The sequence below is a fragment of the Eptatretus burgeri genome, chromosome 12 (genome assembly GCF_056783735.1).
Source record: "Eptatretus burgeri isolate ZD-2024b chromosome 12, Ebu_testis_v1, whole genome shotgun sequence".
Classification (NCBI taxonomy): domain Eukaryota; kingdom Metazoa; phylum Chordata; class Myxini; order Myxiniformes; family Myxinidae; genus Eptatretus; species Eptatretus burgeri.
In genome coordinates, this window is record NC_140972.1 from 38,845,073 (window position 1) to 38,851,537 (window position 6,465).

The window sequence follows — 6,465 nt, forward strand, 5'->3', positions numbered from 1 at the left end:
CAATAATATTATGAGAAGAAAATTGATTTTTTACTATTTTCCAGATGTGACTCGACGACAATCTTGGATTTGGCCCCCGAAAAGTTATATTTCATATTTTGTGACTTAACCCTGAAATATAACAATCTGTAATGGTAATATATGACATCCTTGACCTTCAAAACATATATTTTGACCCAAAAATCAGAAAAATCGGACATGCAGAACCAAAGATATGCAATTTTTGCTGTACTGGAAGTAGCATGGCGGCCATTTTGAATTTTCGCATCTGGCAGAGTTCGCCCACATTTTCATGAGGTTCACACCAGCTCATTTTAATCAGCACCCTAAAATTGACTAAAATCAACCTTCAAACCTTGGTCCTGGAAAAACGGTCACGGGACCCTATTGTGGGACCTCTACGACAACCTGTCTACAAAATTTCATCTGGATTCATCCACAACCTTTGGCGATATCCTGCACACAAACAAGCAAACAGACAAATAAGATGTTGTGCAGTGCACTAAGCTTGCAAGATCCATAAGACAAATTCGATTTAAAAAGTAATTGGTGGTTGAATTCAATGACCAAATCTGCAACTCCTATTCAAATTTCAAGTCAATTGGATGAAAATTGACATTTTGAGAAATCTGCCCTATGTTGACGTTTTGGCCGATGTGGACCTCATGGTCCATGTTGACCTCAAAAATAAATGGCTGGTTAAATTCCATGACCTGAACAAAATCCTCTTCAAATTTCAAGTCAATCGGATGAAAATTGAGGATTTTAGAAATACTGACTTAGTTGTTCACATTGGGTTGATGTTGACCTTTTGGTCTTTGTTGACCTCAAATATAATTCACTGGTTGAATACAGTGACCGGCAATATAACTCCTTTTCAAATTTCAAGTTAATCGGATGAAAATTGAGGATTTTAGAAATCACACCGAAGTTGTTGACCTTTGGCTTATGTTGACCTTTTGACCTCAAAAACAATAGGCTTCTTCCTCATGACAAACTCGACCAGATGGTGAAATTTCGTCAATATTGGTTTGAAATTGTGACCTGCAGGCGATCAACAGACAAACAAACAGACAGACAGGCGGACAGGCAGACAGGCAGACAGGCAGACGGACAGACGGACAGACGGAATATCAAAATCGACTGACAAATATACTTGAAAAATCTTCGATATTACAAGTAACAAGAAGAAGACGTCATGCAAAGCACAATACTTGCAAAATCCATCAAACAAATTTGACCTCAAACATAATTGGTGCTTGAATTCAATGACCAAATATGCAACTCCTCTTCAAATTTCAAGTCTATCGGATGAAAATAGACAATTTTAGAAATTGGCCTTTATCTTGACCCTTTGGCCACAAACAGAATCACACAAAATACTTAAAAAATGTTCGATTTTGCAAGTTACAAACAAACAGACAGAAGGGGGTGAAAACATAACCTCCTTCACTTTCGGTGGCAGCCAAAGACATCGGCCATTATAAAGCTTGCAGTGTTCGTGTGAGAAAACTCCACAGATATTTGAAGACTCGAAAGCTCAGCGCAATGTCACTGTGCAAGTGATGACGTCCTTGGGTTTGAGTCCTGGGTTTAGACAGAATTGTTTCATACTCACCCCATGCAGGATTTTATTCCTGTATATTAATTTTTTTTAAAGCTGTGCAGTGACCATGTTGTCACTGAACTACGCCCTCAAACTTAAGTGAAATCGGACCAAACTTCTGGGCTGCACCAAGCTCTCCCGTGTGTATGTCCTTAGGGTATTAAAAAAAAAAAGTTTTTGAAATAAATAAGTTTGTTTTTAAAACTGAAACCTTAAGCTTCAATTGCTTTCAAAAATGTAATATCATGAATATTACAAATACATTTGAATAAAAGAAATGTTTGTATTGTGGCGGTTTTGAGAAACCGCTCTTGTAAATGTGCACTAACGACATGTAGATCCTTCAGCGTAGTTATTTCCGGAATAAATGTTGAGAATTGTCGCTTCACTTTGGATGGGTCAGTAGGATCCAAACTGCGTTAGAACAGATAGATTATGATTCACCCCCGATTTTTCTTTTGCACATTGAAGGTTGTCGGCAAGGCATTGGCAGCCATTTGATGCGGGCGTGTGCCGAACCACCTTCCTTCCATTCAGGTCAGGTCAGGTCAGATCAGGTCAGGTATGGGAGCATGCACCGGACAGAGCGTCGCAGCGTCTACTTTCTGCCGGTACACCAGGAGCCTCTGTCGGGCCATCCCCCAGGCAAATGCCTGGCCCACCCCATCTCCTTGAGATCATAATCAACCTGCTGCAACCATGAGGCACATGGCCAGCCCATTGGCCTCCTCCACTCATGATGCTCCCTCGCTGAGAGAATCTGGTGAGTAGGATCAGCATCAGGAAAATGAGTCACATGTCCATGCAGCCGCAGCTGACATTCACTGACTATGCAGGTAACAAATCTCATTTGAGTCTCGTTCAGCAACCGCTTATTGGGCACAAAGTCCGACTCGCGATAGCCAAAGATTCTCCGAAGAGAGTGGTAACAAAGGAATTAAGTCGCGGTCTCAGATCCCTATTCAGAGTCCAAGTCTCACATCCATAGAGCAAGACTGCATAGCAAGCACCAAGGACCTCGATGCGGGCTTTCGTCCTCCTGCACAGGCACCGGCAGCGCAACACCCCATGATCCAATGAATCCATGACTCCCCACGCCTGACCCAAATGTCAACTGACCTCTGGCTCACAACCAGCAAAGACATGAATATTACTGCCAAGGTAAGTGAATCTCTCTGTGACCTCAACATCCTTGCCACAAACAGGTACAGACAGGATACTCGCATTCAAGGATGTCAATGAAAGCCTGGATCTTACTTTTGACCCAGGAAACCCGTAATCTCAGTGGCTCCGACTCCTCCTTCAGCACCCCGTGGGCCCCCAAAAGGATGTCTATGGTCTCTGCAAAGATGATTGCATCATCTGCAAAATCAAGGTCAGAGATCTTGACATTCCCAAATGATCCGTGGCTTCGCCCCACAGCCTGCAGCCCTATGTCCGCCGGTGATTATGTTGGATATCGGCACGATCGAGAGGAGCCTGCGAATTATCCCTGCTGATGCACTGAATTGATGCAATCGTTCGGCCAGAATATTTGTTGTCAAGATGTTGCGAGATTCAATCACCAATACAGTCACTCGAATTTATACCGCCGACATACTTTGTAACAATCACCTTCACCCCAGAAACCACAGTCAATCTGAACCACGCTGGCCACTGCTCAGATGCCATGACCGGACTATTGCGCAGTTCTACTATTCAGTTTGGTGAAAGATGAGTCGGCATTTTGGCGCATGCGCACGAAATTATATTTTGAAAATAAATGCCAACGTTTACATTTCGGGTTTTGAAACTTTTGCACCTTCAGCGGAAAATGGATAAATATAAAAGGCTAAAAATATGTTTTATATTTATATTTCATTTCTCCTTCTTTGCGAATCGCAACGGCGTTTTTGGCCATCTTCCAGATCACATGACGATCAAACGGGAAAGAAATTCAAAAATCTGTCCGGTTAAATACAAGATAATATTTCTTACAATCATAATCAATAAACAGTTGCCGAATATCTTGTAGAATGGCAGACTGGACAGGTTTTGAAAATGGCGATTTTTATAACTTCGTGACCTCGTCCCTGACCTTGAACCCGGACAAAAGTTATATCGTTGTGCAAAACTCATCGACCTCTACCCACATACTAAGTTTCATCAAGATCGGAAAGAAAAATTGTTGACGGACGTACGTACGGACGGACGTACGAACGGACATTTGGTCTGGCTTTATTAGGTCATCTCGGTCGAGATGACCTAAAAATGGCTGCAAGCAGCCCCTGCCAAAACTCTCGTCTGTGTTCATTGAGGACCCGAAGAACAAGGATAGTGTCAACCGTTGACCTCTTTGGTGAAAAGCCTGACTGCTATGGACGCTGGTGCTCAAGCAGATGGTGATGAACCCGATCAAGAATTATCCTAGCAAAGACCTTGCCCGGCACTGAGAGCAGCGTCATCCCCCGGGAGTTGTTGCAGTCCTGGCGATCACCCTTCCCTTTCCAAAGAGGGACAACAAGGCTGCTCTTCCAGTCAGTTGGGATGATGCCTGTGTTCCAGGCAGAACACAGAACTGCAAGCAACGAATCTGGAGCAGCATTTCCACCAGCCTTGAGAAGTTCAGCATGGATGCCACAGATCCCAGGAGCTTTACCCCATTTCAACTGGTTCACCACAGCCTGTACTTCCACAAAAGAAGGTGGATCACATTTGATTGGATGGTCAGCAATAGCGATGGTAACACCCTGACATCCAACTCAATAGCTGGTGAATCAGCCTGGTACAGCCACTCAAAGTAACCGTCCCAGTGTGCCTTCACTTTGGACTCCTCTGCTCCAATTGCAGCACACCAAGGGACGGGCTTGAAGGAACGCAATGTGCGAATTCCCCTGTAAGCAGGACGAGAATCACTTGACCACAGGTGTACTCTACCCCCTCACAGATTCCTCGCACATCGGCCTCCCCTCAGCGTACGTACAGTTTTACGCTTCAGTTTCCCTGAATACCTCTGCTCTGCTATTCAGCCTGGCCCTGCAACTCTGGTTAATGGTGGCCAGTATCCCTTGAGAGACAAAATTCTTCTTCACCTGACGATGAGATCCAAGACATCCACCAGCAGCATCAAGGACGGTGATCTTGAAGGCACTTCACAACTCTTCAGGATTCCCCAAAGCACCTCGACCCTCCAAATCCACACTCAGCCTGTTCGGAGACGCCTCAGCTTCCCTCTCATCCTTGAGCCTGCCAAAATCCAACCAAGGCTGAGATAATACCATTCTCCTGGATTTAAGCTGAAACTTCAGAGTTGTGACAACAAGCCTGTGGTCAGCATTGAGAAACTGAGCACTCTGGTAGTCCCTGCAGTTCTGGACCATCCTTCAGTGACGATCAACGTGCATATGGTCAATCTCGTTTGCCACACCACCAGCGTTGGAATACCAAATCCAGCGATGAGCCTGTGGGTGCTGAAACCATGAATCAGCCACTTGAAGTCCATGACCTCTTGCAAAGTCAAGGAATTTTGTGCTATTCTGGTTAACAGTTCCAGACTCATGGGGACTAACAAAAAATGTCTCATAACCATCGCTTTCAGTTGCAGTTGATGCATTGAAATCCCCAAGACTCGAAGAGTATCTCGCCTCGGGCACTGATCAACCACAGACTCGAGCGTGGCATAGAATGCATCCTTCATGGTGAGATCACTCGCCCCAGTCGGAGCATATACAGAGACAATGGAAATGACACTCAAGGAGTGACGAATCGTTAGTCTCATAATATGCTCATTAACCGGTGTTACCTCAATTATCATGGGAGTCAACTTAATGGACACAAATTCAGCAACTCCTTGGGCTTGGAAACCATCAGAGTGACCAGACTAATAGTAGGTGCAACCACCCACCATGATGTTTCCGCAATCTGGTCTCTGAACCTCAGAGTGTGCTGCAATACCGATGTTCAAACGCTTGACCTCAGATGATAACAGACAGGTGATCATCCTCTCTTCAGGATAGGACATTCCAGGCACCCACCCGAAGGGACCGTCTCAGGTTAACACAAGGAGATCGCTGTCTAGTGGACGACACCTCAGCACCACCCCGACACACACCACCACAATCTGACCCGGAAATGTTACCCCATGGTTTCCCTCCTGTCAAAGATTGGGAATCCCGAAGGCTTTGCCCCAATCCAGTCATCCGGTGAGTTTCCCCGATGGAGGACAGCGACACAGGAGGTAATCCCACGGAGTGGATCGTCACATTTCTTGTCTTCTCTCTCAGATTGGACAAGATTTCTTCTCTTCAGATTGGATTCCTTACATTCCCTTCATCGTTCGTTTCCTCTCTCTCTCCTCACACCACAAGTAAGTACACACACTTTTATTTAATACACACTGTGGTTTGACTCGATCTCTTCCTTCACACGTCAAGCAATCAAGACATGAAGTTCACTTACAGAACCTCAAACTTGCTCCCTCTCAAGGAGATCCCTCATCCCACAACCCTCAACCATTCACCCCATCAGAAACCTTCATGATGGCGATCACGTGACCGGACGATGTTTAGTCAGCATTGACCTGAGAGGAATCGGTTCTGTTCGTTTCCCCAAGATCGTTCTTGTTCACCTCAAACCCGCCCAATGCTCGCTCACCATCAGCGGTGACAAGTGGGGTCCGACTCGAACAACAACCAGAAGCCGCGACTGAGAGGACTCACTTGAGAAACTCGAATGGGCGGGGCGAGGGAGGCGGAACGTTCATCTGCGCGCAGGCCCCGCCCAATGACGGAGGGGAACGTCAATCTGCGCGCAGGCCCCGCCCAATGACGGAGGCGGAACGTCAATCTGCGCGCAGGCCCCGCCCAATGACTGAGGCGGAA